This window comes from Gasterosteus aculeatus, chromosome 12 (assembly GCF_964276395.1).
Source record: "Gasterosteus aculeatus chromosome 12, fGasAcu3.hap1.1, whole genome shotgun sequence".
In the NCBI taxonomy this organism is placed as follows: domain Eukaryota; kingdom Metazoa; phylum Chordata; class Actinopteri; order Perciformes; family Gasterosteidae; genus Gasterosteus; species Gasterosteus aculeatus.
In genome coordinates this window covers 2,147,752-2,173,410 of record NC_135700.1, presented here as the reverse complement: position 1 = coordinate 2,173,410, position 25,659 = coordinate 2,147,752, and the positions used below count along the sequence as shown (strand labels likewise).

Sequence of the window (25,659 nt, the reverse complement as noted above, 5' to 3'; positions counted from 1 at the left end):
ACACTGCACTAGAGGACCTCTCGCTTTTCTTACATGTAAACACAGGGGCTGAATCTGATTGGATAAAAGCTCTCTTTAAAACAAGCTGCACTGGAAGCAGACCAACAGACGAGGACAAGAGATGTGCAATGAGAAAATGCTTATTGCTTATGCCTATTATACATGTAATATATTTGTAAAGAAAAAGTAAATGATAAAATAGCTAAACTTTGTGATTCTGTTTAGACAGGCAGAGAAGCCTTAGGCGGCCCATCAGGGTCATTATTATATTAGGATGACATGCCATGCCATGTATGTTATAGCTACATTGTGTGTGTCCTAATATAAATATATAAAAACAGAGCAACATATACATTCATTTGGAGTCATATTTAAGTTTACATAATGAATGCAATTTATATCAACTATACCCTTTGTAACGTTAGGTTCCGAAAGTAGTGAAAGCAGAGCGTAAACATTAAGTTGAGGCGTGTTTCTGTTCGTATACAAATAGCTCCCGACTCTGACTCTGTTCCGTTAGTGAAGCAAGCATGTCTTTTATTCATCCAAAGTTCTTGAATTACAGTTTCCTTTCTTCCTATGAGTATCGGCATTCCACGGAAAAATATTTTTCATAACATTATCAAATTAACCCGGTCCAAAAACTGTCCGGACAACGTACAACTGTGTGACGTCAGTCTGCAACCCGCATGTATTTCAATACGCAAGCAAACAGTGAAATTACGCACACGCTTCTAATTAACCGAACATGCAAATGCAACAAACAACACACTACAAATTTGGCTCCTACACCATTTACATTTCATTTGGTCTCCACCAATTCCCGGGGGAAATGTCTGGCGTATTAGTTTGTAACTATTTGCGAACATTTCCTGTTTCATGTTTTAAGTAACTGGCGTAGCACCTGGTAGAGGTGTGGCAACGAAGCAGGAAAACTGAAACGATACGCTAAAAGACACTAAAACCATCTGTAGAGCAGTCAGATATGTCTGCTCATCACTAAGACCGGCACCTTTCTCTATACATTGTCGTTTGATCTTAATAACTAATATATTTTACTCCAAAACGTATTGTTTTTTAATAATTCCTATTTCAAACTGCCTGTGCATTTTCAAGGCCCCTTGAGTTTTTCAGTTTCAAGGTAAACTCATCACAGTGGGGGCTTCTGATTGCCCCCCCCCCCACACAGAATCAAGATACATTGTAGCATTTGATCTGTAAATCTTGCAGTCAGCAGGTTTGCTTCCTTTTAATCAGACGAGCAGGTGACTTCAGCCAATCGGGGGGCAGCATTGCAGTTGTTCTGTCTGCGAGTTCTCTGAAATAACTTGATGAATAGCCTTTTAACTAAACAACAGGGGGTGTACAAATTAATGTAAACACGTAAGCTCTTTGAAGTAAGTGAATCATCGTTGTGGATTGTGGAAGTCTGCGCACCAACTAGCAGTCAGTTCCCCATCCCCTGTATATATATATACTGTACATCTGTCATACCCATGTTGGTTCCTTTCAACTTCCTCTTTATCTAAGCAGTTTTCCTGTGTTTTGTATACGCTGTCATTTTCCAGACCGCTGCTCATGACATATGACATACTTGCAGTTTGGTTGACCGGTGCACCTGTAGTTTGGGAACAGATGATTTGGTCCAAGCTTTTGTTAGTCGTCACACAAACACAAAAATGTGCATATCAAAGCCCTGTTTGCCAGACATTGTTTATAGCGCATGTGTTTACCTTATTTTCTGACCAATGTATATGTATTTGTGAAACATCACAAAGAACATTATTCTTACGCTGAGCCAAAAACTAAAAAAACATGAAATCTGATCCATGGGACCTTTAAAGCATCATGCTGGAGTTTAACAGAAGAACAAATAGTGTGGTGCAAGGCAGTGAGATTTGGAGGTACTGCACGGTATACTAGGTTGCAGTAATAAAATCTCTGTGCGGTTGCCTATTTAGGAACGAATGCTGTGTTCTCCGTAATCAAACCTCTTTTGTAGGAAAGAAAACACAAGCCGTCATAAATCCACATTATTTCTGTTTCAGTCCATAAATTTATAACTATTTTGGTTAAGAAACATGGCATGGTGAATTGATTTACAAGAAAAGAAAATCCTGAACATCTCTCTTTTAGAAGCAGATGATGTACAGCAAGGTACAACCGAAAGAATCTACTCTAAATAACCAAGCTCTTAGCTTTGTGGCAACAGAGCAATAGGCCATTAGTCAATAATGTTTAACGGAGGAATAACAACAGAAAAGAGGGAGTTATAATCTTAAGTGTCTCCTCTGTTAGTGCAGATGAAACTAAAGTTAATACGAACAAGGGCGAGGTTATAGCACCTTCCTGAACGGCACAGCAGCGCACCACGGCACAATGGAGCCTGGGGGCAATAGGCAGGAACATAAGAGAAATGGAAAGGCTGAGCAATTCACCCAAAGGGATTAGATTTTAAATAGATATCAGCCCATATATGATTCCGTCTTCCTTTTCCTCGTCTGTAAGTGGGTGTAATTTGGAGTGTGTAATGAAGGGCGGAAAAAGGAGCTATAGGTTAATCTCATTGACCTCCACCCTCTGGGGACTACGGGTTATAGCTAGGAGATATACACCCATCTCCCCTGCCAGCTAGCTCAGGCTGCCCTCAGAGAAGTAATGAAAGTTGTGAAAGTGACTCAGTGCATAGGAAGGGGAGGGGGCGTTGCTGCAGACGTGAGCATGAAGAAGAAAAAAAAAAGAAAGTAAAGTGGGTCTGCTTTGTTAGCCTCATTAGAAAGAAAGAAAGACAATGGCTTGAGTGTTATTGCTTGATGAACATCCACCCTAAAACCAAATTTACATAATGATCTAAAGATAGGTTTCGTTATGTGGCGCAATACCACTCAATTTTATCTGATTAAATTTCCTTTGTACGACAATTGAATTTGTTCTTTAAAGAGTTACCTACATTGAATGCCTCATTATGTTTCATCTGCAACCCCCGTTTCAACCAAGGAGTTGGAAAGCAAAGCCAACTTTTATGCAGCGTTTGGCCAGGTGAGGGTCTCTAAGAACTCAGAACCAATTAGCCAGTAGGAGGCAACCGTGGCAAGAAAAGAAAATGATAATATAATACATTTGGAAACGTTATCCTTTCACTTTGTTTATGTCAGCATTTCTGTATTTTTTTATTATAAAACACACAATTCATATAAGGAAATAAAAGAGCACTTTTATTGAAAAAAACTAATATTGTCATCAGTGTCGTTTATGATATGAGCTCCTAAGAGGTTTTGTAAATAATCATCTTTATTATCTCTATTTTGTTGCACACTGTTGAACATTTGTTCTCCTTTGGCCAATTTAAAGGATTGTTTTTTACAACATTATACGCAATCAGAGACAAGAACAACATGTTTAAAAATGGCATAGATGATCGGTTGAATATCGGCAGATAACAATATGATAAAATAACAATACAAAATTTTAATCTGATAACTAGGGTTGAGAATAATTTCACAGGGTAAAGACTCAGCTCTCACGTTCCTGTGCTCTGCAGAGAGTTTCCCTTTTCAAAGAAGATGACAAGACCAAGATTTGGTGTATGTTACAAATGTCCTTAAGACAATCAAGTCGACTCTTTGTCCTCTGTACCTTTTGGTCCCTCTCTGAGACACTGTCTAATGATGATCGTGATGATTGGGCATACCTATCTTAAGTATTGGTTATCTTGAAATATTAGTCCATAATAGCATAGTATTTTCATGACACGTAATCTGTTCGCATGTGCGAAAGTGAGACAGCTGCCGGCTTGTTTGTGCCTGTGTGTTTATGTGTTTGTGCCCTGGGTGGTTTGGACTGTCCTCTCAGTTCAGCAGACAACCATCTCTGCTCCTCCACTTTGTCTGACTTTGTAACTATATCTGTCGTTACCATCCCACAGAAATAAATAAAAGCTCTCCTGCTACTCCCGCTACGGGGAGGCATGCCTCACATAATCGTTTGAGACCGGGACAAACTTGGCCCATTGATATCTGTGTATTTATTACGCCTATGGCAATATAAGGCAGGGCCGAGTGAGCTATCAGCTTACCCAGAGAGCAGTGAGAGAGAGAGAGAGAGAGAGAGAGCGTTTAAGATAAAGGATATTTAATATCCAGTGCACATAGGCAGGGGCCTAAGCCTCTAATAGCACTTGGGGTTTCTGAGCAGGTAATGCCTTCATCTTTGTCTAAACACACTTTTATGGACTTTAACTGTAATGATATAAAGAGAGAGGGGGTCACAGATAAATGTAGCGTAATGGCTCAAAGCCGAAGATTAGCCATGTTTCCTGTCTGGGGGATAATGCTTCAAGGCAGTTCCTCCAAAAGGTGTTATCTCCTGCCGAAGAAAGACGAAGATACACACACACACACACACACACACACACACACACACACACACACACTAATATATTAAATAATAACCCCCTCTTTTTTCGAGTCTCTTTTCTTCCCCTCCGCCTTTTCTTTTAACAGGCTTTGCATTTTGTCACATTGCGTTAGAATCAGCAATGGAGGCGTTTTTGAGCTGTAATGAATCTGAGAAGCCAATGTACATGTACATCACAGGCAAATAAACATTACTGGGGCGCCTCCTGTGTTCTAGGACACATTACGTTCCCTTATTTGGTGTCTAAATGATAATGAGCATTCACGTGATAACCTATATCATTTGGAACTGAACATGAATGTAAAAAAGAAGAAGAACCGAAGCAGCGCTTAAAGGCCATTCAACGTACTTTTTTTCTTTCAAAGATCAATCAAGTTGCCTCTACGTCCATTAGAGAGAAGGAGGAATCAAAATACCGCTACGTAGTTATCTGGAAGCGAGGGTGAGAAGAAAGAATAGTGCTGTTGTCCTAATTATGCGCAGGGGTGATGCATTATTTACAAAAACAACGTACATTGGCGGGCCTGGATATGAGGAAAATAATTCATGACATCCTTCTTCTCTCCTGCCTTTGCCTCCAGTTTCTGTCCTCCATTTTTACACCCTCACTTTGTAAATCAAACTTCAATAAAACGTGCCACCCCTATTCATTTTGCATGAAGCTTCCCTGAAAACGGCAAAATCTGTTTTTCAAAAATTGGTACAGGGTCAAAACAACAGGGGCAAGGGAGATATTGATACCCATCTATTACTCCATTTCACACCTTGGGCGACTACAGCAGCCCAAAAGAGAGCAAGACAGACATGGACGGAGAAAAGAGGGTGGCGTCATGGAAAACCTCCTCCAACCCCTAGCCCTCCTCCCCCCTCCACCCTTCTTCCGGGTGACTTTGTCAAATACTTTACCAAGAAAATAGATGACATACGCTCCTCTTTCTCAAACCCACCTCCTACTTCTTGCGTCCCACTGACTTCACCTCTATCGCCCTCACTTTCCTCTTTCACCGCCCTGTTTCTTAACCAAATTCTTACCCTAGTAACCTCTGCCCGTCCGACCACCTGCCCACTTGATCCCATTCCATCATATCTTCTACAATCTATCGCACCTGACCTTCCTCCTTGTCCTGACCTGTCTCATCAACAATGCTCTGTTATCTGGCTGTTTTCCCAATTCTCTAAAGGAGGCAAGACTTAACCCTCTCCCGAAGAAACCTACCCTCAACCCTTCTGAAGAAAACAACTACAGACCGGTCTCTCTTCTTCCCTTTTTGTCCAAAACTGCTCTCCTTGCTGTCTCAGAGCAACTCCACACTGCTAGAGCCGCCTGTCTCTCCTCTGTCCTCATCCTTCTGGACCTCTCTGCTGCATTTGACACAGTCAACCACCAGATCCTTATTTCCTCCCTTCAGGAACTTGGTGTCTCAGGCTCTGCTCTCTCCCTTCTCTCGTCCTACCTCAACGGCCGCACCTACCGGGTAACCTGGCGAGGATCTGTGTCAGAACCTTGTCCTCTTACTACTGGAGTTCCTAAGGGTTCCGTCTGGGGTCCCTTCCTCTTCTCGCTCTACACCAACTCTCTCAGCGCTGTCATTCGCTCGCATGGCTTCTCCTACCACAGCTATGCCGATGACACCCTTCCCTCACTCGGACACCCAGGTGGCGGCACGGATCTCTGCCTGTCTGACTGACATCTCTCAGTGGATGTCCGCCCACCATCTGAAAATCAACCCCGACAAGACTGAATTTTTTCTCTTTCCGGGAAAAGATTCTCCAACCCAGGACCTGACGTCAACTCCGTGCTAACGCCCACTTTGACCGCTAGGAACCTCGGCGTCTCACTCGACAGCCAACTCTCCCTGACTCCCAACATCACTGCGACAAAACGATCCTGTAGATACACGCTCTACAATATCAGGAGAATACGTCCCCTTCTCACTCAGAAGGCAGCCCAGGTACTGATTCAGGCTCTTGTCATCTCCCGCCTGGACTACTGCAACTCCCTCCTGGCAGGTCTCCCTTCTACCGCCATTCGACCTCTGCAGCTCATCCAGAATGCAGCAGCTCGACTGGTCTTTAACTTTCCTGAAATTCTCCCACACTACTCCACTCCGCCGCCCTCTTCACTGGCTACCGGTGGCTGCCCGCATCCAGTTCAAAACATTGGTGCTCATGTACCATGCTGAGAATGGATCGGGTCCAGCTTACATCCAGGACATGGTCAAACCCTACATCCCGACCCGCACTCTCCGCTCTGCATCTGCCAAACTGCTTGTCCCTCCCTCGCTGAGAGCAAAACACTCAACGAGATCATGACTCTTTGCTGTGCTCGAAATGGTGGGCTCTCTGATGACACCAGGACCGCAGAGAGCCTTCACATCTTCCGCCGCAAACTAAAGACACACCTCTTCAGACTCTACCTCGACTAAAAGACAAAAAAATTGTATGCAATAGTTCCAATGCAAATCTCTCTTTGAGAGGACTCACTACTCCTTGTAAGGATTCATTCAAAATGAACGAATCGTTCACGAATGACACATAATTCTTTGCCTGTTCCGTCGTCAGGTCGTGATAGGTCTTCTGGGCTGACTCTGACAGAAATGGTGCTAGGAGGCTGGCCCATTGCTCCTGGGGCCTGTTGAGTTGCTGTCCTCTCAACGGCTTGAGGTAAGCCTCAATATCATATGTTTCAGTCAGTTTTAAAATAAAAAAAATAGGTTGGGGAGGTGAGACAGGTAGGCCGGCAGGTCCACCTCCCTGGGCTGGCTGAGTTTAGCTTGCAGGAGAGCCGTCTGTTGACGCTCTTCCTCAATCAACTCTCGATGCTTTTCTTGCTGAGCTAGGTTCACCTCCATGCCACAACTGTTTCACCAATGCTTCCATTGTACTTTGTTCGGTTAGTTTGTTCGTTAGGACATATTCCGCAGCCTCTTTATGTTCACTGCCACATTGGTACATTTCAACGAGCTACGATAGCGATGGCGGTTAACATTACCTGCTTAACATCAGCATGAAGCATTTTAGCACGCTGACATAGGAATTAAGCTCAAAGCCCCGCTGAGCCTTAGAACGGTCTCACTAAGCACGACTGTGGACATTGTCTTGTTAATTTTCATTGAACCTAATGACTCAAATGGTAATAAAACAAAGTGTACCTTTGGGGTGTTTGTCATGTTCAGGAATATTGTATTAATGAATACAGCTCACAGTAATAATTGTGTGTGAGACAATATCTTTGGGCCTGCACCCTTCAAGTGACACCTATATGCAACAATCTCACAGGACAGGACAGTTATTTAATGCTTGATATGGGTGGTTTTATGGGGTTATGGACTATCAGAGGGTACCTGAACAAAAAGCAGTAATGAAAGATAAGAAAAAGAATTCTTATAGAGGTGTTCAAACAATTTAACGTTGCTTTCAAAAGACCGAAAAGCAGAGATATACAATCTTTAATCCCTAGGATGGGTCAAGTTCCAAATACCCTGGGGCCTTTACCGTCCAGACTACAATTTAATATCCTCTTTTAATATCCCCCTCCACCCCTACCCCACCCCCAGCTACATCTCGATCATACTCTTCAACCGGAGTGTGCCACACCACCAGTTTATAAGTCATTCTGGTTGAAATTTGTAGGTTTCAAACCCAAGCTGAGATAACACCCGATATAGCACACTGTATTGATTCAAGGTACAGCTTGGAGCTTTTATCTGCATAAATGGCAGCATACCATAGAGAAGAAGAGCTGATATGTGTGTGTGTTTTTATACATCTGTGTTCACGTACATACACATTGTTACAGTATGCCTGCGCCACCTTTGGCTAATGAGAGATGCAATAAAACATTTGCAAATGATGGGACCATCCATCATGTCACATCGGGCACAGGGAAAGAAGTTTGCTTAAAAGCACAAACAAGAGTCCCACGATCAGGGCAAGGACAAGCGGAGGGGCGGGGGGTAACTAAATTTATATCATATTACACACTGAAACGTGACCTCGTAATGACATCAAGGAAATTCAATCAAGTCCTTGACTCTGGTTTACCTTAAGTAATACTGTGTCCTTCCTGATGTAAAATGAGAAAATTGAATACAGTGTTGTTGTTTTCAACTCTTCAACAGTTTATTTGTGGTTGCACTTTATAAAGACTAAATTATAAGGTAAATTATAAAGGCTTGCAACACCAAATACAGCAATGGCAGCAGGAACGATGGTAGTTTTGACTGGAAATATATTGCATTGGTTGTAGTTAGATTAAAAGGTACAGTACAGAACAGTAAAGCTACAGGCTGTGGCATTAGAAAGTGTGGGTGTTCAGCTCCTGGTCTGTCTGTCACTTGCTAGCTTCATCTGGGACAGGAAAGATAAGGCCCTAATGGCTCGTCTTATACATTTTAAAAAGAAAATGGTTTTATAGTTTCTCATTCAAGGCAAGATGGAAAGCAATGGCCTGATATTCTAAAATGTTATGCTGGTCAAATAGGATGGCCCCTTTGCAGAATTTTGTCAAGCTGAGAAATGTACTGATGCTAAGTAACTACTAGCTAATTGAATGTAGCCTCCTATAAATGAGTAAGTCTCTCATGAGTTTGCATGGGTTTTATTTTATTTTACCCATTTATTAACAGTTGACGTTAAGGCTGGCGTTTGCGTCGTTGCGTCGACGCACTCGTTTCAATTCATGGTTCTAAAAGGCTTTCGTGTGTTGCAGAGCAATTCACCGGCAGAACAATCGGTGGAGTAACATGTTTTTGATGAAAAAAACATCTTTGTGTGTGAAAGTTGTTGGTTTGTTTATTTATTTATCATAGACTTTATTGCCCCGTGCATCGCCACTGCTGCTTTTCATCGCGGACACATTTGTCCCGTATTTTCCTCCACAACTTTGGGCACTTCTCGACCGGCAAACCGGCGTTTGCGGCGATCTCCCTCCATGAATCCAACCCGCTTATACAACCCGCCAATGACGGCTTGTATAAGCGGTCATATTTACGCATTTCTTTCGATTAAGTTCTTAAATCTGATCCGTTCTCTCGTAAACATTCTTCGCTTTAATAATGGCGGTATCGGGCTATGAAAACGGAAATGTGAGAAGTAAAGCATGTAGTTAGCAGACCAATCGCAGCCTTGTGCGCTGCGGGAAGCTTGCGTCGCTTTCAACGCTTTCGATGCAAGCCTAGAAAAATGGGTCGACGCACGCAATCACACAAGGAGGTGTGAAAAGCGACGCAAGGGACACGCAAGGGGCTCTTGCGTCTGCGTCGCTCTGAAAACGCAGAAGCATAAACTAGGCTTTAGTCAAGCTGATTTGAGGAAGAGCTTATTCACTGCACCTTTTTAAGTTAACAAGACAGTTGTCTTCAGGTGCCAATGCATTATATTAGTTCACAAATAAGTAATTAGTCACATTACCCATTACTCCGCAAAGCCTCAACAAGATGTCTTCAAACAAGACTCATTTTTTGCCAGCAAAGCTCTGACATTGCAAGTTGCATTTATGATTAACTGATTAATCCAAATTCAACATTAATTCTGTTTTTAGCTCTGTTTTGGTCTTTTGGAGGGAAATATCTGTCTGCTAAACGCTCCACTATCTTAACCAGCTAACTGCGTCTTTATGCTCAGTAATACACAGCAGACAGAGTACAGTGAATTTATTAGAACTGCTGGAAATGAGTCGTGTGTGATTTGTTAGTCAGTTTGTCACGTTAATAGAAAATACAACAGTAAAAATAGAAAACAAGATACATCATTTTCTAGGGTGATCGGACATGGAGGCGTAAAAATACAAATATTGAATATTAGAGTAATATATTACGGTTTTGTAGCTCAGCACTAGTAATAACACTGCTAGTTGCGGTTTGTACTTTTACTACTTCTACAAAGCCAGTTTATACACAACACCTGCCGGTTATCGGCTATAAATCATCCGACACACTGGGCTGATGGAAGGTAACATGGATTCAAATAAATTCACAGCAGCGGCTGTCAATGAGCAATACCGCTGTCACTGCATTAGTATCCACAGTGACAAGCCAACTACACGACCAGAAAAAAAACACAAAAAAAGCTGTGTTTCGCTGACAATTTTGCTCTGATCAAAGCGAGCCTATCTACTGGAGACATGGATTAACAGCCATTTAATGATGAAGTTAAGTTAGTGTTGTGCTGCACTTGTTTGGTGTTTGTTTGTCTTTCCCATCCAGCTCTGAACAAGACAAGCCGACAGGGAACGTTTTATTTATTTATTTTTATTTATTAATTTTTAGGGGGATACAAACTCGTGGGTGTGGGCATGCAGCCGCAGTGTTGCCTGTTGAATCACATCATCAGCATCAACAATGAGGAGAAGAAAAAAAAGAAGAAAACACCAGGCAGATGAATATTCCTCACCTGTCTGCTCGTGTTGACTCCTCTTGTTTGGATTTCTCAGTGGGGGGAAAAAAATAAAGGCGTATATTTACTTTTAATTGAAAGGAAATTAAAGACGCATCCACATCCGCATGTGACAAAGGAAGATCACAAGGCTCGGGAGCGATGATAGCTTTTGTTTAAGATGGATTTCATAAAGAAACCCCCCCACTGATAATGATGAAAAAAAAATCTTGGACATTTCTCCAAATACAATTACCTCGGCATCACCTGATTCAATCAAATGCATTTGCATTCTGTTTGCATGCAGCGTTCCGTGAACCGGTAAACAAGGCAGGCAGAATAAATCTGATGTGTTTTCATGCTTGTGGTTGCTCCTTTGTTTGCTACATTTTATTCGGAGTATTTGAATTCTTTTGAATTGGTAAATAACCGCACAAGCGGTGACGCGTGGGTGGATGTTCAGAAGTTGTGAGGGGCATGTTTCCTCTGCCAAAAGAGAAAAACAGGGAATGTTAGTTCACGTCTTGAGGCAGATGTTGTTTGGCCGGCGAGCATCGGCGGATTACTATTTGACCGCGTCTGATGTGTGCTTAAGAATGTATCAAAGAAGATGCATCATCTCCGGGCCTACCAGGGGAGGCGGCGGCTGGCGTTACGACAGAAAGCATGAGGCCAGACTTGGCAACGGTCGATCTCATGCTCACAGCATAGCTGAACAGAGATGGCGTAATACAGGTCGTGTTCAGCTTTAATCCTTGACCTTTCTCCCTGGACATAAAATGTTTAATGTTTAATTAATACTTGTCCTCATTTTTTATTAACTAATATGATGTGCTTCTCGAGGTCAGAGAAGCCAGGAGGGGTTGTGTATCAGATAGTATCTGTAAATAGTATTATTGTTTCATTTTAGAAATAAATAGTTTTTGTACATAACCTTAAAATAAAAATGATAATAATATTGTAGTAAAGAACTGAAAGAACAAAACAACTTTTTCTATACTGTATCACCAGTTAAGATTAGCCCCTTGTCATATATAAGACAAATAACGCTGGAGCACCATATTATTTTTTAGAAATTTTAAACATTAACCTTCATTTGCACAAATGAGGATGTGATAGTAAAAAAGTGTAATCTTAGGTGAAGCAACAAAATCCTTCCACCCCACAGCCCAGAAACTATTCAGAAAAATCTAATCCTCATTGTTGCAGAAATGTTTGTGAATATTACATACTCATTGTGGAACCACTCCCTTTATCTGCCCTCTAATTACCTCTCGGATCCTCCTCCTCCCACTCTCGGCCATCCAACCACTCATCGTGATCTCGCTCCTTACAGGAAAACACAAGTGGGGTCAAATGCCATTACAGGCATTGAAACACTATCACTCCTCTTCATCTATTAATATAGGTAATAATAATCATAATCCCGCTCCTGAGATCACTCCTCTGACTGATATATGATCCGGCTCTCACAATTAGGCGAGAGCTTATTTGCCCTATGAGTTGTATCTTTTCTACTTGTTTAACTTTAATGTTAGGTCTATGCAGAGTAAATTATACAGTGGATTGCTTAGTCCTGGTTGCTGATGCCTGTTGGCTCATGCAGTCGACACATACATTAAACATATTGCAGCACATCAAACAATGTAATAGAGGAATGGCACAGATGCACACACATTATGACATAAAAAGGCAGAATTTACAGTTTCGCAGTTATCGCTGATGTGAAATGCAAAGATTAAAATAAAAACAATCTGCCATCGTAGACGCTTCCACAGCAAATGTTTAAGAATGTAGAGTAAGAATACTTATCTTATCTTATTGTGTCAATGAAGGAACCTACTTGTGGATATATCAAACACATGCTTGTATTCCCTCATGGTTTCTAAGTTCCTATTCTCTATACATATATATGACTGTTTCTTTTCAAGATCGAGTCCCCAGGCAACGAGGAGTAATAGGCCCACAGTAAATACCCCTAAGCTTTGGATAAAAAATGAAAAAACAGAGCCAGAGTTAACCCTCAATAGACAGACCAATCGTTGTGGTTTAAAGCATGTCATTCACAAAGAAATGTTTAAAGTAGAGAAGAAATAACGTCATATCCTTTTCCATGCGCATTATAACGAGGACTCACAAATAAGCACACATTGTGAGTATTTTTCACGTTAAATGCTGGTTACAATGTCGCTGGGCTTAAACACAGTTTGTGCAGAGACAGTGAAGAAAAAAAAGTAAGGGGGCCGGGGGCGCAACACAATTGACGGCGTACAACTGGGCTGTAACGTAATAACTAAGGAGACGATTTACTCTTAATTGATATGGCCTTTCTTACCATGAAAAGAACAATTATTTCTACCGCTGCACGTTTCTTATGTGCACAGTAAGCCATCAACAGAGTGTTCTGAGTGAAATTAACAGAACTCACCAACAGCTTACTCCAAATGAAAGAAAAAAAGCTGGCAGAGGTGTTTTCATCTTTTCTCTCTTTCCCTCTTGATGTGGAGGCACCGGTAAAACAAAAGGCGTGCATGATGAATATGCAGCAGTGTAATACTAATTTAAAATATCAATTGTATTTTTAAAGGTATTAAAGTCAATGACATATGGCGAGCAACAACATAAAACAAAGAGTCCTTATTAAAGTAGATGCAACATTTTTTTGGAAGGCATCCTTCTGAAAGCCATCAGTGCTGGTTGGCACCAGGCAGAAAAGTTTTTTTGATCACTCTGTTGAACCGTTACCGAGTACACATTTAGACTATATTCATTCAGTAAGTAATAAGTAAGGAAGTGGAAGTGCACAATACAATGAGCGCACAAGACTACAAATAATAGGAAAAAGGGTGCAGCTGATGTGGAATAAGGAGTTCATTCCGGCTCTGTTGCTGTATAGGGTTTGTCTCACTAAGTTTAAGATTAATGGGACAGAATTATGACAATTAGGCCTTTACGTGTGTGACAAACGACCACCATATGAGACCACGAGTTTTAAAATGAGTGAAAGTATGACTTCATTTAAAATGTATTTTTTTATCCGTAGAGGCCTCTTTACAAACACAACTGTAATAAGTGAAAAGATTAATGGTTTAACATTCTGTTTCATAAAGATGAAACTATTCAACTTTATTTTAAAGAAAGTCAGCGTTGACTTTCGGCTCAACGCAGATCATAAATACTGATCACCTAGTTGATGGTCCCGTGTTACACCCATCCATCTACCATCTAAGTGATTGCTGTTAGTTTGTGTGTCCACCCACAAAAATAATATTGTCATTGACTTTCCTGGCTTTCCTTCCTTGAGGCTGGCATGACGTATTTAACACATTCTGTGCCAGCCCACCATAAGAGATCGTGGTCATTTCTCTGATATCAGACTATGCAGACAACATTGTCAGGAATGATTTCCCCCTAGGAGCCTCTGGCATTTCTAGTTTCGTCATGTTCTAAATGTTGTTCATATAGCACACCTGATTGCAGTAATATCATAGCTGCTCTTTCTGAAGGCAATTTACTGTCATATCACTGATAAATGTGTTGACTGTTGAGTATTTGCAGGCTGTTGGAGAAACCGGGGTAATCCCTGGTAAGGCCACCTCCATCGCCAATCTTACGTCGCTGGACCCGACTATTTTCTGTGCTTCACAGAACACGTTAAATTTACGCTAAGTAAATTCAGGGGTCAGGCATCAACGCACACCAGAACTAACTGCGTTAAAATATTTTATCGTTAAGCTCAGCCACAATAATCTCATCAAATAACGCGTTAACTTGGACAGCCCACTACCTGTGTTTCCATTCCCATATTCTTATGGAACTTTTTTGTTATTACTCCTTTTCAACAGAAGTTCCTCCCGTGGACAAAGTTCCATACAATTTATTGGCCATCTTCTGATTAAACTATGTTTAAGTTCCTTTTTTTGTAAATTAGTTTTGTGGACTAACTACCAAACCACTACCAAATTTTTTAGCATTAGTGTTTCTTAAAATAAGCTTGTTTCTTAAAACAAACTTTTGAATATAAACATGGTTAATGTCTTTTTAAGTTAGTACTTGCGGTTATAGTGTTTTTTTCCCGATAGCATCAGGTTAAATAAGGAATGCCTCTTAAATCATGTGCATTTCAGAAGTTTTCATATTTTTGTCTCTTGGACTAGTGCCATTTATTTTCCCATGTCAGCAACAAAATGCCACAGCTAAAACCGCTGAGCAGATGTGCACTTACAAATCAAATGTTTAAATTAAGATATAGGATTTAATCCAAACTCTGAATCAGCAACAAGCAGAAGCAGACATTGTAATGAAGCTTCTTTTGCTTGTTCATTATATATCTTCTATGAATTTGGTCTGAATGACAGAAACATGGAGGCTCCAAAGTAAGACATAATCCCTTTCATCAATCCTGTTTCCCGTACTTGGAGATATTGGTAAAGTGTTTTAATAAATGTTTCCATCATCAATATACATGAAATGTTTTTTTCACAGGACATCACATTTCATAGGTGTTATTTTTAACATCCAAGCAGAAATTTCAACCCTCCCCGTATTGAAACACTGTTGTTAATTTTTCGTAAGGAAGTTAGTGCGGTAGTACATAAAAACAATCAGTCTGCGTGATTTAACAAGAACCTGAGCATATTAAAATGAACTCCAGTGCTATTGGAGAAAAAAACGATCTATGGCACATCAGCAGTTTTCCCACCGTCCCCCAGACAGCTGAAGATGGGGCCGGCTCTCAAAATGCCACTTCTGCCTAGAGAGAACGGAGTACTCAGAATAATGTGCTGTGAGTTATCTATGTACAACATCTCCGATGGAAAAACAATTAAATAAGATTGATGGAGAGATGAAGACAACTGGGTGGGTTGAAGGGTGGGGAGGGAGGAGTGTGCACTGGGGGATGGGTAGTTGGATCGGACTGTATGTCTATCCCTGTTTGCGTACCTCCTGGAGGCACAAATGTCAGCTTTGAGCAGTTTGTGGACTCCCCACTAAGCTCTTGGCCCGCTCCGTTCCAGACTGGTTCTGTCTTCTGGACTCTTGGCATGCCACAAACGAGCCGTGGCCATTAATGTGTCATTCAAATGCCATGGCTTCCCAGCCACCACTTACTTCTGTGCTCATGGATATCAGGGTTAGCTTTTTGTGCTCACGTTTGCGTTCTCGCTTTTACCAATTTCTGGAGAAAAAAATGGTCCTTAATTCGATTACAGGTCGCATTGCATGCACTTGTCTGACTCTTTTGTCAAGATTTAGCTTCAAATTTGACATTATTAACATTGCCGACCACTTCAGGTTAAAAATCCAAGGGTCAATATAATGATGTGGTCATACAACATAATTATCAGGAATCAGGAACCAGGAACATTTATTGCAAAAACATGATAGACATACAAGGAATTTGACATGGCGCTGGATAAATAATAACGGACAGTACGACAATGAAACGATGGACAGTAGGACAAATACAAAGAGGAATATATATACACAATCAAACCGGAAGGGCACGCAAAGAGCTCAGGGGTCCACAACATATTTGTAATGCTAGTGAGGGACAGAAAAGTAATTTGTGGAACCGCCTTGTGATTTGGATACAGTCCAGAATTCTTAATTTGCCCACACTGTAAAATATGTATACATACATACATATACCGGTTCACGGAACGCTACATTATATATATATATATATATATATATACATATATATATTATATACATATATATATATATATATATATATTATATATATACACATACATATATACATACATTTATACATACATATTTACATACATATACACATACAAATATATGTCATTTGACTGTTATTTTACATGATTTGAATGTAATTCAAGAAAAATGTAAAATAGAATAATTACTGTATTTCTTCCGTAAAAAAATGAGGGAAAAAAATGATTTGTCTTTATTAGCATAATACTTAAGTCTACAGTTTGACTGTTTACAGAGTAATGTACATAATTCAAAAACACAGGAAAACTACTGTAAAAATTATTTTCCGTAAAATTAGGATCTTATTTTACAGTGCATGCTTCACCCCTCCACCAAGGATACACACAGGTAATCATTTATGAATAGGAAAGTTGCTGAGATGATTGGATATAGATATTGTCTACCTACCATCCAATGTGCTAGCATTATTACTTTCCTCAAGAAGAAGTTCTAACTGTATCTATAATATTCCTGATTTGGAAGAGGGCTCCGTATTCAGTTAGAAAACATTACTTAATGTAGATATTGTCTTCACATTGCTATACCTAAATTAGTTGAATGACATTTTTTGAATCATCAACTAATTAGCTGATTATTACGCATCAAATGAGGATGTTCGCAAATATTTGATGTGTCCGAGAAATTTAAACAAAATCCAAAGATATTTCAGTTGGTATTGTAAAGTACAAACAAAAAAGCAGAAAATATTCATATTCGAGAAGACAGAACCGGTGGTCAAACTATTGTTTCTGATGAATTCTGTCACGGTGTGGTTTTATTTCCTGTCTTATTTTGTAGTTTTCTGCTTCTTGTCTCCCTGGGTAACTTCACTTCCTGCCTTGTCCTGTCATCGTCTGTGATTGTCTGATTGTTTCCACCTGTGTTCAATCACCTGCACCTCCCTAGTGTATTTAAGCCCTGTGTCTTGTGTGTCACTTGTTGCGTCATTGTCTATCGTCGTGGATGTTCCGAGTTCCTGCCTGCCTTTTTCCCCTTGTACTTGTATGCGTTTTTGCCCCTTGGCCTTTTGTTTGTTGCCTTTTGACTATTAAAGTTGTCTTTTGTTACTTCACGTCTGCGTTTGAGTCCTGCCTCTCGCATCCCTGACAGAATTCTCAATTAATCAACTACACCTTGTGCTGTTAAGGCAATTTTTCCTCTTTTAAAGACATATTGTCATAGCAAAATGGCATCCACGAATTTGCACTGATGCTGGTGTGCCATGTGAAATTTCCACTCAGCGTTCCGTCATCAAAACAAGTCCAGCTATGTAGCGATCACCAGGGCAATCCATATCAAAGAATGTTTATTGGGAGCGAAACCGAGTGAAGTCACAAATTGAATCGCATAAAAAAATATTTCTTTGAATGGAGACCTAAATTTCTAAAGTTTTTAATCCCTCCATGCGTCCACACGTGATCAAGCTTATCATATGAATATGATTGTGTTTTAGCAGTCAGCTTTCTGTGCTCTCAACTATTGCGCAATACTTATAATGACTGAAAGGAAAAAAAGTTTAATGGCTATGTGGAATGGATTTACAAATCAGGTTCTTCGCACTGATTCACATCATGTGTCAAGTTTTGTCTGGGGACAAGAGAGGGGGCTCAAACGCAGACTTTTAGAATTTTCTTTTTGAATAATCTCTGCCTAGAAGCAAACAAAACCAACTCTCCAAGACTAACACTTGACTCACCGACGTAGACAATACAATGAACCGGCAAGAAACAAGGGACACACATGGTTTAAATACACTGGGAAGGTGCAGGTGATTGGACACGAGTGGAAACAATCAGGGACACGGCAGACAATAACCCATAGGAGAAAACACACTAGGGCAGGAAGTGAAGTAACCCAAGGACACGAAAAGCAGGAAACTACAAAAGAAAACAGGACATAAACCCGCACCATGACATTATGATGGTCAAATGCACAGTATAACTGGTAAACAGCCAAACATGTAGAACTGCTCCATGGTGACATGTGTAGAAGAACTGCTCCAAGGTCAAATGAATAGTCTAACTGGTATATTGTCAAATGTATGGTGTAATGGGCGAATATGTAGTATAACAGGTGCATGGCCCAGTGAATAGGATAACTAGTACACCATGACATTTATTGTGGATCTGGTATATGCTCCAATGTATATACGATATAAGAGTAGATCAAGTATTTACTTGATTTATAGATTTCATTAATCCTAGCTAAACCTGCTCATTCATAATCTAGCAGTAAACTCCTTAGTGCTGATTTGAGAAAAGGTGTATTTTTACTGCTTTGTGAATAGAACAATGTGATATTTCACATTTCTCAGATGTTACAGTCTCTTGACCACAAGCATTTCCAAAAGCAAGAAGGAGGAGCAGGGAAAGCAATATCAAGTCTCTACTAGAACATCTTATGTATGATTAACACTTAGTTCACACACTGCCGCAGGACAACCAGTAAAGAGTTAATGCTTATGGTGTGGGACAAATTTAACTGAATGAAACTAAAACAACCTCTCTTTTGCGTTTTGTTGTTTGTCACCACTTTTTGTTGCGGCATTAACTATTGAAGACAACTGTCAACAAAAGTGATGATGCTAAAAAAAAAAAAAAAATTAGAGGAGGCGGCAAAATAAAGACACAGCTAAAAAAGTGCTGCTACTGTAAAATGCAGTTATTGTTTAAAGATAAAGAAAACAAAAAAAGTAAGCAGAAGTGAGAGCATGGAGCCGGTGGCAAACAGAGCACTGACAATGCTGCTGCTAAACAGCTTTGGCAAGGGATGACAGTAGGCAAGTGAAAGAAATAAACAGTCAACACACTTTGTTTCTGCTACTTAAAAATATCCTGTCCCGTTTTAAATCCTGACACATTCTGTGATGGGGATGTTTACGGATGAAGGGGGGGTGGGATGGTATATTGGCGGGGGAGAGGGCTAGCTTTTCCAGCAGCGTGGCGGAGATCGTGTTTTTTCCCCATTGCTATTACTACCACAATGTGAATCCCGGGCCCCCATATGGATTCACCACCATATGTAGTGCCAGCACTTGCTAAAGAAAAACCCCACATGGAATAAGCTAATCCCTTTCAAACGGGTTGCGACCGGCACGGACATGACTTTGAGGGGAGCTAAGAGGAGGAGGAGGAGGATGAAGTCATATGCTTTAAGTTCAAAACACTCTGCCCTTTATGAGTAGCGTGTCCCCCTTTGATTCCCACCGCCAACTACAATAATCAGCTTCTCCTCCAAGTATTTATCAGATAGAACACAGACAAGATTGCATCGCGAACAAATATGTGTCCCTTTTATCCTGCCAGAGAGGAACGCACAGGGCTGACAATAGCAGAGGTGACGGAGTGCGAGTTGGAGACGAGGGTGGAGAGGAGGGGTGCAATGTGTGGTGTTAGAGGGAAGGAGGGGGGGTGTAAAAGGCTGCTTGTTGAGTGAAGAAGAGCAGCAAAACGACAACTCATTATCCCCAACCCCGAAAACATCCTGAGCTCACGTAAACAAACACTTGCACAAAAAGCACTCACACTTGCAGTTGGGCTTTTTGGTGCACCACTTTTGTTGGAGTGCTCCGTCTCCATCATTTCGCCTTACTTATTTATAAGACTTTACAAGCTCTTTGACGGAGATGAAGAGCATTACAGTTTATGTCTAATTTAGTAAATATTCTTTCGCCAGTCAGGCCTGTACACCATTGCCCCCTCCCCCCCCCCCCCTTCCTCCTTCGACTTCCCTCGTCTGTGGGTGAAAGACGGAAATCAAGTCTAGATAGATACACATATATATTCTCTCTGATTTGCACCCCGTTTTTGTTGTGTGTGGGCGTCACTACAAAAAGTTCAAACTTCTGAGCCGTGCGCGCCACAGAAGAGGCCAGGTAACTAGCGCGCACCAGGCTAGTTGTCTGAGTTGTGTCAAGCCCTCATTGTCTTTTAATGTGGGAGGGGGGGATAAGCGCCTGCCAAACAGGCAACGGCCTCCACACAAGTCTCTTTTGCAGTACCCTTCATTAACGATCACAGCATGGTGGCTGCATACAAAAGGGAGAGCGAGAGAGGCAAGAAAGAAGGGGGAGAGAGATGAAATATATTTCAAATGTTTTATGGAAAAACAATCTGACGCAAAGTAATATTCATCTCCTATGAATCCAATATTCTTTTTGGAATGATATTAGACGTATCTATTATATCTTCCATTGTGTTCCCATCTGCCCTTTTCAGGATCTAAATTATGTGCATTAGTACATAAATGGGCTAATGCCTGTCTGTATTTAGCTGGCTACATGCCGTGAATATATTCTCTGCTTCAAGAAGTAATTGGTAATTACAGTGGTCATTTAGGCAATCACTGTCTCCCCGAGATTCATGTCATTCTTAAAAATAACTAGCTCTTAACCTTTGACAGAATTCTACAGAAACTGTTCATCATCGCCCCCGCTTTGATTAATTTTTACACACACACACTATTGCACAAAATGGGCACAAATATGCTCAAAAACAAAGATGGACACACACCTATGGCATCCGCAGAAACAAAATGTGGGAAAGAGTACATAGAAGTGGACATGGACACACACAGAAACACCTTTATGCCCGCTTTATATGTATGGAAAAGAGAGATTTCCCACATGCAGGAGGAGAAGAATATCCCACCTCCGACATCATTAGTTCCATTTCATAAACAGCTAGACTATATATAGGCCTTTCCAGGGTCCTCCCTCCCTACATCCGTCCATCGATCTTGCTTCTCCAAATTCTCACTGGATTTATCCCACCTCATTGACAGCAAACAGTTAGGTCTTTTCATCCCTCCATCTCTCCTCAGCGCAGTCTCTTTCAAGTCAAACACGCTCTCTCAGACTACAGTTATTTCCATGCATAATGACCCTCTATAGACAGTGGCAGTGTGTACAACTGGTGATGTATGTGTGGCAGACAGCCAGGTTGGCGGTATTAGCATTGGAATTCTCTCTGCTTACTCTTATGCCCTCTATTACCGAGTGTTACTTTTTGCATCTCCAGTGGCTTCCATGTGCAGAAAGATTTATCCTCACTTTCTTGTACTGTCATCTACTGGCAAATCAGCAATTTTTACAATAATAAGCAGACCTAGATAGCATTTCCTAAATCCTCCATATCCCTACTACTGGTTTTATGAATCTTTTGAGTTATAGTCAGCTTATTGTCTTTACTGGTTATTTTTACTGTTTTGTTGTCAATGTTTTACTCACGTTAAATAAAAACCGGGGTTTCAAATTTCACACAAATGTAACTAATTTTCTTTGCACAAAGGGAAATCATTAAGAGGAATCCCCATACTTGCCAAAGAATTCAGTAGAAACTGGCCTACTTCATTTGGACTGTGCTTGTACGCCTGATGCTGCTAATCTGGGGTGCCCTCTAGTTAGACAACATTTACAGTAGTGCCTTAATTGAGAAGTCAAGAAAACACAGACAGCTTTCTGCTAGCAGAAGTATTGAAGAAGATGGACCTCACCAAACAGACCAATGTGTTTGTTTGCAGGTAAGCTATTCAACCTGCCGCAGTGCAGGGCTGTCATGTGTCATGCCGACAAAATGTGACCCGACAAAATGTGACCCGACAAAATGTGACGGTGAATGTTAACTTTTCTTGAAATCTTGAGAGCCCTGGCAGTGGAAGAGCCAGTAGTTATTTGGCTTGCAAACTTAAATTTTCTATGACTTCAGCTGGAAACATGGTCGTAGATCATTTTGAGTGACTGCTAGTCTGTAAAAAAAGTGGGAAGTAATCTGAGGCCCTTACTGGGAGATTTCTTCGAAGGCACTTCGTCCAAATAATGGCCAATTGAACCCAAAGACCATTTGTCCAACACCCAAAAAAATACACAGACCCTGCATCAAAAACAAGCACAGGACAGATTATTTTGGATATTGGTGTCTTCTGACCTTTCTGTTTTCGCCTACCATTGGAAAAACATGAACCACCCTGCTCCGCGTCGGATTGGTTTACCATCTCACTCCCTGTGCCAACCCAACCAACAAAGGCAAAAAGCAATAGGTAGCAGAGTGGTCATGTACACCATAGTACATAGTACACAATTTGGAAGATCCCATGATGTCATTGTGCATAATAATTTATTCTTGAGGTAATGGGCATATGTTATCCAGATAATGGGCTTCAGAACAAATGGGCATCGGGTCCAATTTGACATTATTTGGTATATCGGGTTTTCAAACTTTTGGGCCGCAAAAACAATGACATGGAACCATCTATTAAATTGGAGGTAAAGCGTATCGGCCACAGACTTAGCAGTTCATTCCTCAGTGCCTCTTATGAGTATGTCAGTGTCTTCAGGTAAGACACTGAAACTCTACAATGGGTGGGCCAGTATCATGCATGGTAGCTCATCATCGGAGATGAATTAATGAACAGGATGCAAATATTAAAAGACTGTAAAAGCGAGACAGAAACATTGCTGCCAACAGCTTTTTGACCGATAGATGTTCAGTTCTTAATACAGTGCATTAAGACTCCTTTAGGCTATTGAGTTTTTCATCGCTATTGTGAGCTGCGACATAAAGCAATACCAATTTAGTTCACACTCAGAACTTGCATGGCCACACAGCTGATTCTTTCCCTGTTTGCAAGAACCTGGAAACCCACAAAAAAGAAATGTAGATTAAACAGGGACAGTGATGAGAAATGAATATGTTCTTTTATGAAGCTCAAAGAGGCAAGAGGAGAAGTAGAAAGGGAAAGGTTAAAACAATTATGTACTTATTTTGTACACTGGACCCTAAAATGTGATTTTCACCCTTTGTAATTCCTCCCTTCTGGGACGTTTGTCCTCACTCAGATGGATAAAGTAAATGAAATCAAGTCAAAGAATAGTTCCTGTAATATTAATGAGACACCAGAGTTTGGATGGTATAATTTAAGATGCCTTTTTTAACATGCCTGACTTAGTCACAACTTTGAATTATGCAATGAGATTAATTTAAAATTGGGCTGTCTTCAAGTGAGCAGATGTACCTGCCGAATGTGTTTTTTAAGTCTCAGCGGGCCTACGATAATGGATCATTTGACAGAAACTGTCAGTACAATAAGTATGACCTTTTCATCACCCCATTTACAAAGTAATCAAATCTATTTGCTTTCACTTCACTCATGTCACGTTTTGAAATAAAAAGTACATGTTTTATTTGTTACAGCCAAATATTATGGGCTGTTAATGCCCTAACAGACATCTTTGATTTCAGCTTTGATTAAAAATGAATCACTGAATAAGTCATAAGCGGTGAAAGTAGAGACAATGGAAAAATCCATCAAGGTCTCAAGCCACATCTACGGGCACAATTAGTTGATAAACCCATCTTTAAGCCACTAGAACTGTTTTCTGAAATCTCACAGTAAGTGGGAATGCACACCTGCAATCAACACATTCATCTCAGTACATAATGTTGACTGAATTCCCATGCATATATTTAACTAGTGCTATAAAGGGTCTCAATGTAATTTACGGATCCCTCCCAACATGTTATATGCTGCATTTGCACCTTGAATCTGATAACATAGTCAGACCCTCCTTAGGTTGGGTTTACAGAGAACATTAATTTTTGGTTGCAGCAGGAGCAGAACTGGTTTCTAGCCACAATAAAGCTGGGTTGTATTTCAGTCTAGAAGAACAGCTTTCACAAAAACAAGGGCCCAAAAAAATACCATGATGGATGTTATTAGTTACTGTGTGATGGCCACAGGACTTGGGAACTAAATTGGTTATTGCTTTATGTAGCAGCTTACAATAGCGATGTAATTGTCATGTATGGAAAAACTCAATAGCCTAAAAGGAGACTTATTGCAATGTATTAAGAACTGAACATCTATCGGTCAAAAATATGTTGGCAGCAATGTATCTGTCTCGCTTTTACAGTCTTTGATTATTTGCCTCCTGTTCATTATTTCATCTCCGATGATGGGCTACCATGCATGATACTGGCCCACCCATTGTGGAGTTATACATATGCATATACAGATTTCCAACTTTTGTGAATTCCAACATTACCTCATAGAGCAACAAGATAGTGACTATCTGGGGCAGTTCCCCCTCCCCTCAAGCACTTGTGAGGGGGACTGACCCTTGTTCCGAGAGGCTATTATTCCAGAACACCAATATTCCCAAAAAAGCTCTCATTGGTCCGGAAAAAGATTTATTCACCTTTATGATTTTTTCCCTACTATGGTTAAGCATGACTGAACGACTACTGAACGTCTGATTGGCTGACAGTTGTCCCCTTTGTTTGTTCTGTTTAGTCATGAGGAGTTTTAGGGTAAGGAAAACGGGATCAGCCAATCATACAATGTAAAATCTAACATGTTGTTTCGACTTAAAAATATGAGGTAAATTGCTGCCTAAACCAGTATTCAAGAGACAATATTGCTGTTTGAAAATAATGTTAGGCTTTACACGGCCAGCATTTTCTTTAATGATCGCAATGTGCAGTATATTGGGCGGAGAAAGGCACTAATTACCTGATGAACTGAAGGTTTTGTAAATACAATGTGAATTGTATCACAGCAAGTGCTTTCTGCAGGTTGGCCATGGAGCTGATAATCACAATGGCAAATAAGAAAACAACAGTAAATAGAAAAATACAACAAAAAATAGGAGGCACAAGGGCAAATGGGAAAACACAACGACATTAACTTCGTACGGAAAGGGTAGGGCCTATCTAGCAGTGGACGGACCATTCTGATTGGACAGACGGACTGTTTGTCTTTGAACCGTCTCAGTCCGAAGCCTTTCGCCGTGACATGGAGGATTCAAATTAACGTGAGACTCCTTAACTATTTGCACAATCAACGTAATTCTCACGGATTCTGGAAGCTGAGAAATCAAGAAATCAGTGGCGGGAGAGCCTATGATGAGGGGTGGAAGTGAGCGCAGAAGGAGAGCCGCAGCAGAGAGATGGCGATGTTTTACGAGTGTCCTACTAGTGTTTCACCATTGTTTTACCGGTGTTTTGTTGTTTATTATAAATGTAAATTATATTTAGGTGTGTAAAATAAAAGGGGGGGCAGGGGTACCGCGGACACTACGGGCGACATGGCTCAGGGACCGGATTCCAATTCCTTGTCGTGAGGAATTGGATGTGTGGCGGG

General features: G+C 40.7%; 1 long non-coding RNA gene across 1 annotated transcript in view; it reads left to right on the top strand.

Annotated features, from left to right (window-relative positions):
- LOC144385317 (uncharacterized) overlaps nt 1-25,659 on the top strand; it is a 39,259-nt gene that overhangs the window by 11,891 nt on the left and 1,709 nt on the right. Inside the window, exon 2 of the long non-coding RNA XR_013451541.1 lies at nt 6,979-7,080. This is a non-coding gene — a long non-coding RNA (uncharacterized LOC144385317). The remainder of the gene's footprint in view (nt 1-6,978; nt 7,081-25,659) is intronic.